The sequence below is a fragment of the Lissotriton vulgaris genome, unplaced genomic scaffold (genome assembly GCF_964263255.1).
Source record: "Lissotriton vulgaris unplaced genomic scaffold, aLisVul1.2 SCAFFOLD_896, whole genome shotgun sequence".
Lineage (NCBI taxonomy): Eukaryota > Metazoa > Chordata > Amphibia > Caudata > Salamandridae > Lissotriton > Lissotriton vulgaris.
The window spans coordinates 668,862-680,722 of record NW_028250281.1 but is presented as its reverse complement, the minus strand read 5'-3'; positions in this window follow the sequence as shown (position 1 = coordinate 680,722).

The following is an 11,861-nucleotide window of genomic DNA, read 5'->3' as shown; positions in this document are numbered from 1 at the left end:
GCTATCCTGAGCTTCCTGAAGAGGTGCAGCCACACCGGAGGGTGGTCCAAGATGCCCCTAGGTAAGTGCTTAACCTTGGCAATTCTGGCCATGTTGGAGTGCTGTGTGAATATGTGGTCAAGTTGTGAGAAACAGTTATATACGCCAGACAGGAAGGTATATTGGCGTTCCTCCAGGTGTTGAGGTGGCCATGTTGCCGCAAGGCCAAGAGATGTCACAAGCAGAAAAAAATGGTGTCCTTCCTAAGCAATTGTGCCCTCAAGTGTCTGTGCATGTTGCCAGCCATAACAGTTTTATAATCGCTTCAAACCATCAAGATGACTCACAGCAGCTGTAACAAGAGGGTGCTCAACACTGATAATGTTATCACCTAGTGCCTCGGCAGAAAGTATACCGTGCACATGTTTTTAGTCAGGCCATCCCATGTGCCAGTTTGGGATATATATTTACCCTGAGGATCAGTCAATGTCTTAATTGGAGTAAGTGGGGTGCTATTATTGAGTAATATCCCTAGCCCTAGAGAGTCAGATGTGAAACGCACATGAGCTGACATCTTAAACCAACACCTGTACATGGCTTTACAGGAGTTGCCCAGGAGATAAGTCTCTTGAAGCAGTATGATGTATGGGTTCTGAGGCTTGAGGTATTGCATTACTGTTCCCTTCTTCAGCCTGTTACTCAGCCCATTCACTTTACAGGACAGTATTTTAAATGGCTAGTAGAGAGGTATGTTATTAAAGTCTCCTGTATAAAGTAGTATCCGTTTCTTGCCTTGTGTGTAAACTCCAGTGCCCTACCTAGGATATCTGCAAGATAAATCATATCTGCTCTTCAACATGAATATAGAACTTTTCCCTTTAACAAACGCCCCCAACCCTGCGTGGTAAGCCTTAAGCTGCCCACCTCCTCCCAACTTGCAGAGTTCATGTCGCCCCTCTGAATATGGTAATAAAACTCTTAATTGAGGGAGAGTCTCGCCAACCATGCAGAGTCTTGTGTGTAACTCACCCAAACAAAATGTGTGGTCTTGGTTGCCCCCACTCAGGCAGGTGTTATAGTTCTTGGCTTGACATAAAAGGGGCCAGCTATTTCCCCCTTGTTGTGATAAATCACTTTAAAATCCAACACCCAAACTAGTTAAGTGTTCAGTCATCATTGCTTTCAGAGCCTGACCTAGTGTGTCCCAGGTACTTACCCTTATCACCTCTTTTCAATGGATCATTTTGACTGCATGTTGTATTGTGCTTGTTGTGCTCTGCTGCAATTGGAAAGCAGCTGCATTTTCTAGTGTGAGATGCTGGACACCAACCCTCAATCCAAGTTTTGCCTTCAGCGATCCCATGCAGATTGGCTGGAAAAAGCATTAGGTGCTTCAATTCTCTGGTTAGGAAAGTCTTCTTGACCTCAGTGAATCTTCGTCTCTACTTTTGGACTTTGAGTGTGAAGTCTGGATAGATACTAACCGTAGAGTTTCCTATTTAAAGTCTGGTTTTGGTCGTGCCAACTGGAGTATAGCATTGCAATCTATATGAATAAAGAGACAGATTATTGTTTTTAGTGATGCTCAGTTTGTGTCGAGTAATTGGTGCCCTCTGGACCAGGTCCATGGAGAAAAATGTAGAGCCCTCAGAGTTTTAGAATATGGAGGATAATGTGCTCCACAAAGAGGTCCACACTATGATTCTCTGCCTGTTCAAGCACTCCCACAATGCAGATATTGTTGCACCTGGTCATTCCCTCCATGTATTGCAGCTTTGTTTGCATCAGGGCATTGTCTTTTTACAGGTGGTCCACCTGCTGTCTGATGGTGTCTGCAGAGACCCTGGTTTGAGTCAGTTTGAATTTCTTGTCTCTTAGTTTAGTTTGTTTATTTATGGTAACGGAACTCGATTGAGGTCCACATAATAATTCAATAAAAAACAACAAGATTTCTTATAAAAGGAAGAAGAGAAATTTACATAATATTAAAATATCAATATAATGGTAAGAAACATTTAAAGAAATGAAACAATTTCAAACAAAACATTTCGTTCGGAGGGTTAAGCATTGCTTCAATAAAATCAAAAGCAGTAAAAATACCCAATTGAAGGCACATAGGTCTTAACCATTTGCGTCTAAATGCCATAAGGACCGGACAAACAAAAATAACATGGTACATATCCTGGGAATTAGAATTACAAAAATCACAGATATCTGAACCACCATACCATTTGGTCAAAAGACAGTTCAGAGGAAGTAAATTATACCTTAACAAAAGGGTAAATCGCCTAACTCCATGAGGGAGATTCCAGCATATGTATGGCTGGGGTTTTTTCATTTCACAAAATTTACCAGTAGGGAACATTCCTCTCTTTGCTTTACTTGTCCCACTATCTACTCTAAAACTCAACTCCCAAGAGGCAGACTGTAAGGATAACTTTAATTGGGCTGCAGATAATGAAAAAAGGCCTTGTTCATCTAGCTGTAATAATGTAACAGCCTGACGGAAATTCCTTACAATTGAAGAATAAGCATTAAAGGAACCCAACAGCTCATTTTTTATTAGGTACCTCAGTGTGCCAGGCATTCCTCCAGCTATATTAAAAACCCAACGCACCACACTCGCAGCTGCCTGAGCCCAAGAGCTACGCAGACCGAATTCTTGTCTTAACGAAGACGTAGAATTTGCAGTATTTACAGAAGCTAAGTTGCGTAATATTTTTCCTTCGGTAGAATCCAAAAAATTCCAACATGCCATATCTACTATTTCTAGTCCGTAGATTAGGGATGCGGGGATTTTTGCTCGGAAAACCTCGAGCAATATGGAAAAGTGCCTTCTACCTGTCGCCTTGTAAAGAGAGATAAGACTCTTCCCTTGAGCAAGAGCTTTCCTGCTATTGTTCTCAGTGTGGGTTTTTTCATTTAAATTACTCGTGACAATCTTTCCAAGAAAGGGATAGGATTTGACTACTTCTAGTCTTTCACCCCCAACGGACCAGTAATAATTTTCATATTTGGATTTTCTCCTTCCCTGGAAGCACATTATTTTGCTTTTTAAAATATTTATTTTTAAGAAATGAGCCTCAGCGTAGGAGAACAGAGCTTGTAAACGGCCATTCAAACCTTTTGGGGTAAGGTCCAAAATTAAAATATCATCTGCGTACATTAAGCACGCTATTGGAGATCTCCCCAAAACTGGTGCAATACCATTACTAGATGATAATAGAGCCTTAGGGAGGTCAGCAATATATAAAGAGAACAACAGGGGAGCCAATAGGCAGCCCTGTTTAAGTCCATTATTTGTGGGTATAACCCTGGATAGTCCTCTCTCACCACCCATTAATACTCTGCACCAGGTGTCTGTGTGCAGTGCAATAACTAACTTTAATAAACTAGGGGGCATCTCTAATTTGATTAACTTACTCCACAGCAGAGATCTGTCCACCTTATCAAAGGCCGTAGAGAAGTCAATAAAAGCCCCATATACACCTCCTCTACGAACTGTAACATATTTTTCTACCAGGATTTGAAGAGCAGTAAGGTTGTCTAGGGTACCATGTTGTTTCCTGAAGCCAGTCTGTTCTAACGGAAGTATTGCGGACGCAGATACCCAGTCATTTAAAGAATTCAATAAACATTTAGCAAAAACCTTGCCTATGGCATCTAAGAGGGCTATTTGTCTGTAATTTTGAGGTAAATCTCTAGCCCCCTTTTTGTAGAGAGGAATTAATAAACTCCCTTTACAGGAATGCGGAACGGTGCCATTGGTAAAGCAAAATTTAAAGACTGGATATAAAATTTTCCCCCATAAAGTACTATGTGATTTTAGCACTGAAATCGGAATTTCATCTGGGCCTAATGCACCCGAAGAGCGCAGAGCTTTAATTGCAGCAACAATTTCCAATTCAGAGGGAGGATTGTATGGGAACAAGTCCTCCTGCAGCTTACCGGAATCAAACTTCTCACCATTACTGCTATATAGATGCTGGATAAAGTCAACCCATGTCTGCTCATTAATAGATATCGGTGAGGGTCTGGATCTTACCCCACATCCTTCTACAATTAATGACTAGAAGGTCTTTGCCTGCCCGCTCTTAGTTGACTCACGAAGTTTAATCCAAAGGGCATCTTCTTTCTCCCGTTTTAATCTAGCCTTTATCCTTTTTCTCCTTCTTCTCAAAAGGGATATTCTTTGTCTACGTTCGGGAATAAAGGAAAGGTACTGGGCTCTAACCAATTTATTTCTGTATTTAGATGACGAAGATCAGAGGGGATTTTAGGAATTATCTTTCCTGATGGAGGCTTTTGAACTTTAGATTTTAAGGTATGTAGAAGGGACGCAAAACAAAGTAGCTCTCTACCTTCCCATAAGATTAAGTTCTCTGCTGTGTATTCTAATATATTGGTCAAACTTCTAATAGACCCTGAATTCCAATAGCATTTCCCTTTTTTATTATTAAAGTTCAATAAGTCATCCCCAATATTCCATAGGTCCCTTTGAGGTGATGTTACATTTAATTTTACAAACAAAACATTATGATCACTAAGATCAGTAACAAGTACAGATAAATCCTTCAGAGAACTAAAAAAGGTACTATCAACTATCATATAATCCAGGATCGAACCACCATTCCCTGAATTATGTGTAAGATGAGCAGGACTATCCAAGGGGAGCCTTCCATTGATTATTATACAATCTGCTTCGGCTAAACTCTCCAAGATTAGTTTCCCTCTTTTATTTGTTTTAATGTTCTCTGGGAATATGGCTTTAGGTATCAGGAACGTTTCCTCCTTTACCTTATTCCTGAATAACTCCAAAGCACTATTAGATATTTTACCATTTAGGTCACCTAATAATAAAATATGAGGGGGGAAAGTAGATTCCTGAAGATTTAATATGAAAGAACAAATCGTCTTAATACCAGAATTATAATTTATATCTGGAGGTAAATAGGCATTTATTATTACAAGTGATTTCTGGGGGGCATCCTTAGCAACATTTATTAAGGTTATTGCCTGAAATAATTTGTTCAAATCTAAATAATGGGTATAATTCCAATTGACTTTATTTGACAAAAGACAGGCTAGCCCTCCCTTCGCACGGCCTCTTGTAGAGGGAGTAGCATTACTCTCCAATACATAATAATCTTTTACAACCGGGAAATTCCCTACCAGCCATATTTCCTGCAAACAGATGATGTCTGCTTCTGAAGAATGCAAGAATAGCAACTTTTCGGTACTCTGGATTAATCCAGCAGTGTTCCACGATATTATTTTTAAATTATCGTTAAAAATCTGAATTCATTCTAGGTGTAAAACCAGATTTATCCGATAGAACAGCGGGCAACCAACTCCACTCCAGATCGGCGTCCTTTACCCTGGTTTGTTTTATAGATAGCGGATTATTTACTATCACCTGTCGCTCATTTTTTGATATGCGTATTTTTAACTCTTCGGTCACAGCAGAGAAACCATCTGAAGGACAGGATTTTATACCCTGATAGGTTAACATTTTTTGGGGTCTTTGGCTTTCTATTTTAAACGGAATAAAAGGATCGACATCGATTCCTCTTATTTGAAATTCTTCTGCCCATTGTAGGACGTAATTTGTTACCAATTTGGAATAAAATTTTACCCGTTCTATCTTTCCATTCTCTGAGTTTATTAGTGTTATTACATCTAGATCTGCAGATTGGATCAATTTTAGGCTCTCTATTTCATGGAAACAGTTAACTAATGCAGATCTATTTAAGATAAGATCTGGATCGAAAATAGGTATAAAATCAAGGAAGAAGGTATCCACATTTTCTCTAATCTTAGGCACTGTCTTAGATACATATTCAGTTGCAACTACATCTGAGAAGGGAATAGCCAGAGGGTTAAGAATTAATTGTGGTTTGGGATCTATAATTGGAATTAAATTTTGATCATTCACCAATTTGATCTGCTCATTGAGGTGCTGTTGGTTTATGTGAGATAAAAATTCTTGTTGTATCTCTGTGGGGATCAACTTTGAAGTTCCCGCTGGCTCATGTAACGAATTAGAGTCCAAATCCACAGGATTGGAATTATCCAAAGAAGGCTCTTGTTCACATTCAAAAGTAATTTTCCTTTGCCTTTTTTTATAAAATCTACGGTTTGGTTTTCTTTTTTTGCATCGTTGTTTTTTAGATACTGTTATTTCAGGTTTTTTTCTCCTTTAACGGAGAAACTTTATCCGGGAAAACAGGGAGGTTTAGTGTTTCTTTCTTTGTTTGGGGAATGAAAATGGGGAAGATAGGGGGTAAAGTGTTAGTCAAGTTATCCTCCGTAGGTGATAAGGCCTCGATCTCCTGGCTAATAAGAGCTACACAATTACAGTTAATTGGATTCTCATTCCTATATACGGAAGATTCAGAAGGAACTGCAGTATGAGTGTTAGCTTTAACCAGGGGATCAGACGGTAAAGATACCTCAAGGGCTGTTTTTACATTTACTTCCTTATTTCCTTCCTTACTTGGATTTTTGGATGGAGTAATTATTTTTGGATGGTTGACACCTTCCAATCCTGTGTTATGACTCAACAGTGCCTTTAAAATCAGGGTTACTGTATCAAATACGTTATCTGACCCATTAACTAATTTTTCCAAAAGCTGTAAAATAGATGAGATTAGCCGCTCTAAAGAGGATAAGGAGTTAGATATTACATTATCTTCTCGTATATAAGAGTTTAGGGGGTCTTTATTTTGAATATGAGTGGGGCTGGGAAAAAAATTCATTTCAGGGGTGGAAAACTCAGAGTTTTTTGAGGGGGTACTGCTAAAGAGATGTAACCTAGGAGTAGCTACAATATCTTGTGAAATAATGGAGTTCTGTGCTTTAATTAATCCTTTCTGGGACTCAACATTTATATCGGGATGGGTGAAGTCCTCTGGGGGAATATGCAGAGAGGAAGAAGTACCAGGATGGATTTTTTGATCTGCTTTTGAAGGAGGGGGAAGATTATATACTACAGCCACAACAGGAAAAACAGAGGTGTTACCTAAATCTGCAACGTTTACAGCTTTATCTTCGGTTTCGGGAAGATGGGCGGGGTCTCCCTCTTGGTTCTTATAAAATATATCTTCTAAAGGGGGCAGGGCAATGATACCTGATAAGGTACTATCATTTTTAGTAACAGAGGGGTCTCTCACCTGTTCTTTACTGTAGATAATAATATTTTCAGTGAGGGCCCCCTCCCGGTCTACTTTATCTTTACCCTTATCCCATAAAGAGTATAGTTGACATTTACTTTTTAATTGTAAAGCTGACCCATCTCTGTTTCACAAGGGGTTAGATTTAGTTTTGGAACAGGCTCTACCAACTAAAATTTCTTAGTAGCCATCTTGTCTAGAGGGACAATATACAATACCACCTTAAAAGTAATAAGTTAGAAAACAAAAAAGTAAGAAGGAAACACAATATATTCCGCTAATTAGCAGTAAACATTAAACACTCTATCAGTCCTGAAACAAACAGACTAAAGGGAAGTGGCCCAGCCCAGCCTCAATCGGTCTCTGTCGGTCACAGTCGGTCCCGCCCTTGTCCCGGGCTTCTCCCGGCGCCCTCCCGCGTGCTACCGCGCAGCGGTGATGATGTTCTACTTTTGTATAGCGGGGAGGATTAGGGGGGTGTGGCCAACAGGGAGAGCGGCACCAGGTGTTTGTGGTGAGGTCAGCAGCAGAGACTCTTGGATCCTGTAGTCCTGCTGCTGCCGTGCTCGCAGCCCTGCTGTGCAGAAGTCCTCACTAGGATTCAGCGAGACCTGCTCCCCTCACAGTGCACACCAAAGCAAAAACAAAGCGCCGCGGGACCCGCGAAGCGGGTCCGGCTAGGAGTAGTGCTCTGTCGTGAATATAGCGCTTAGGAAGAAAGGCAAAAGCGAGCTCCACTGGCGTCAAGAGTCCAATCCAGCACAACTCTCTCGTATGAAAAGATAATCCAGCGAAGGTAAGCGACCAAAGTTCTTTTAGCGTTTGAAGGGGGGGCGTGGCCAACAGGGAGAGCGGCACCAGGTGTTTGTGGTGAGGTCAGCAGCAGAGACTCTTGGATCCTGTAGTCCTGCTGCTGCCGCGCTCGCAGCCCTGCTGTGCAGAAGTCCTCACTAGGATTCAGCGCGACCTGCTCCCCTCACAGTGCACACCAAAGCAAAAACAAAGCGCCGCGGGACCCGCGAAGCGGGTCCGGCTAGGAGTAGCGCTCTGTCGTGAATATAGCGCTTAGGAAGAAAGGCAAAAGCGAGCTCCACTGGCGTCAAGAGTCCAATCCAGCACAACTCTCTCGTATGATGGTTATTTGTTTTGTTTACATCGACATCTCTAGCACAAAGGAGTCAATCTTGGGTTCCAGAGTTTGTTTTAGCCCTTGGATGCCTGCCATGATTTCATTGAAGTTCGGCTCAGGAATTGTCACAGTTGGGTCCGTTGCTGGGTCTGTGGATTAGTTCTTAGATTCTCACAAGGACGCTGTGGGGACTACCTTAATAAGAGCAAATCTGGAGGTGGTTCTGCTCCTCCGCAACAGAGCACAATGCACCACTGCCCAGCAGTATGTCCCTCTGTCTCTGTCTCTCTGTCTCTCTCTCTCTCTCTCTCTCTCTCGCTCTTCATTGCGACTCATATGCTCACCCAAAAGCAAGGTGCTGCAGCAGATAGAGGTGGCCCTCGCCACCTCCCAATCGCCTCACTCACCCAAGGGCCCCACTTGTGGTCAAGGTCATCACAACTCTTCAGGCTCCCAGCAGAGATTGAAGAACCTCATCCCTCCCCTGCCCAGCAAAGTGTCTCTTTAACTCTCTCTATTCTCATTGAGGCATGCAGAAGGCAGCGTGTGCTCACCCAAATGCACTGTGCTGCGGAGAACAGAGGTGGTCTCTAGAGGTTCATGTCACCCTCCAAGCGCCACACCCATCCAAGGACCACCACCCATCCTCCAGATCATCACTACTCTTTATACTTTCTGTACATGAGTGGGGGTTCAAAACATTCTATCCAATCCTGCAGGAGCCAGCGGCCCTTGTGGGGGTCTCACCTGAAAATGGACTCCAGGTATGAACAACACCTTCTGCTGCCTCATACTCGGCTCCGAGGCACCAACAGTCTCCGATCCCCTAAATGGTCTCCACACACCCCCATGCAACAGGCTCTATTAAGGTGCTGTTGAGAAGACCGCTTTCATTCTGGGGACATCTTAGCCCAGTTACTACCCCATCACACCGCTAGCGGCTGGTTTCCTCTTTCACTGCTGCAGCTCTCATCTCTCGGACAGTTCACGAGTCTTAAAATGGCTACCACAGCCTCCTGGAGCACAGCCCCAACCAAGGCGCCACAAGCAGAGCTGCTTTTGTTTTGGGGTCACTTGAGCTCAGCCGCCCCCATATCAGGTCTCTAGAGGCTGGTTGACACTTCTGACACTCTTGTGTCTCATTTATTCATTTATCACATTTGCTCAGCATTCGTCAGGACCTACCAAAAAGTCCTCCGGTGGTGTGCGCGCGCTAAAGTGTACCCTCCCATGAGGCTCTAAGTGTAAAAGATATCTTATGTGATAATTCACCGGACAGTCTCCGTAGTTATCCGCTGCTATTTGCAGGAATAAACCAAAAAACTTAGCAAGAGACACGAACACGCCCCTTCGGTGAGGACAGCGTGGGTTCCTTTCACGCGGTGTCTATTTCAGCACTCGCGGCTCCCCGCGGTATACCTGCTCTCTCGGCTGCTGTCTCTATAAGATATTTTTTACACTTAGAGCCTCACGGGAGGGTACGCCTTAGCGCGCGCACACCACCGGAGGACTTTTTGGTAGGTCCTGACGAATGCTGAGCAAATTGCAACCAACGCAGCAGAAACATGTTGACCAATTTTTTATATTCAACAGGACTCCGGTTCCTTAACTCAGAACCTTGCGTAGTCCGTTCACATTGTTTTTAATCCAATGCAGGTTGGCCATTATTAAAGATTTGTGTAAAGGCAACAACCTCTGCATTTTTTAACACACTTGTACACTCATTTATAGTCACATTCTAATTTGGGCACTGTTACACTCACCACATCCCGCTCCGCTGTAATCAGGCGTTGTAGCACGCTGGGGGGACATTCGGTCACCCCAGCGGGGACCCAATGATGAAGCATGTCACTAACTAGTGGTGAGTGAGGGTCCTTCAAAGAGAAAGGATTTTTCCCTTCCCCTTACGATAGCCTTGGGTGATCACTGCACCCGGCAGGTGTCGTCCTAAGAGGGGAGCTTGTTGGGTATTCACAGGGAGATAGATAGACATTACTCTGTACATGCACTTGTGGGAGTATTGACCACATTTACAGTACAGAGCGAATAAACAGACTTCACAATTTAATTTTGGTAGCACCATTCGTATTTCCACTTAGTCACTCCTTTGTTGTTATTCATGAATTGGATTGGGGTACAGGAGTGTCAACTCATGCCCTTTCTCTCTTGTTGGTATTAACTGATCTTTTAATCTAGTCACATCCTCCACCACTCCAACTCTAGGAACACTTGCCTGTTCCACCACAACAAGGCTGCCTTTTGCAGACTCCTGAAACTTAGCAAAAGTCATCTTTGACTCAGGACAACAATCCTTGAAAACAACAAAAGCATTACAGGTTGCCAAGTGGAAAAGTTGGATATCTAACTTCTTATACCAAATGTAAGCCTTACAAAGAGCAGTGTAAGGATCTAACCTTTGATCTACTCTATCAACACCACCCATGTGCCTATTATAGTCTAAAATGTACAGAGGTTTGCGCGTTTTAGCAACCTGACCCCAAATAGTCACAGGTGAAGTGCTTTCACCATTCATGGTAGTCAGCATGAAGAAATATGTCCTGTTTGAAAACATCACATCTAGAAGTTCCTCGCACTGCACTGTCCTAGCATTAGCGTTTGACAAACACATTCTTTTGGGAAACCTTTAGCGTTTGAGCGGATTTTACCACAAGCAACAGTGTCCACTTTGGCCAATTCCCTGAACAACTGCACACCAGTGTGGAAGTTATCTACATATAAATGGTGACTTTTTTTCCCACACAATTTTCTCAGTCACTCCAAATGTGGACGGATATCCAGGGGGGTTAATCCGGGAATCCTTACCGGTTTACACCCTGAAATTAGAGACATATCCAGTCCTGCTGTCACACTGCATATACATCTTAATTCCATAGCGTGCCCTACTAGGAATGCATTGCCTAAAAACCAAGCAGCCCTTGAAAAAGACCAAAGACTCATCCACTGCTATTTCTTTCCCTGGAGCATAGCTCTCGGAAAATCGATCTACAAAGTGATCAATTACAGGCCGAATCTTAAAGGGTCGGTCACATTCAGGGTGATCTTATGGCACCGCAACACCATTATCGACAAAATGCAGCATCTGAGCAGAAGCAACTACCTATCACGACTCATGACTGCCGGAAATATAACCGTTGCCATCAAGGGACTAGTAGACCAATGGGAAGACATTGATGGCTTCCTTAGCAAGCCCATCAAAAAATTTAACCCCAAGAACTTCTTCAACTCAAGATTTGTAGGAGTCCAGAGGGTAGCTCTAGAGTGGGGCCTAAGGCTGACACTGTTTTCTCCCACATTCTGTTCAGCATACAAATTAGTCTGCTTAACAATCTCTACCAAAAATAAATCGTCCATAAACAACTGAAAAAAATGTATCATCAAAAAGTTTTCAGTATTCATTCTACACCCTGGAACACCAGCAAAGTCTGGCAAAGCTGGCTGTACCATGCCAGGGGCAACCCAGAGGTCAGCCCCTCCAACGGGAAGCCTCGCAGCCCCAGGCTGCAGCCCAGAAGCCTCTTCTGCACTATCGGTACATCAATGTCCTCCTCTAAAACAGGCAC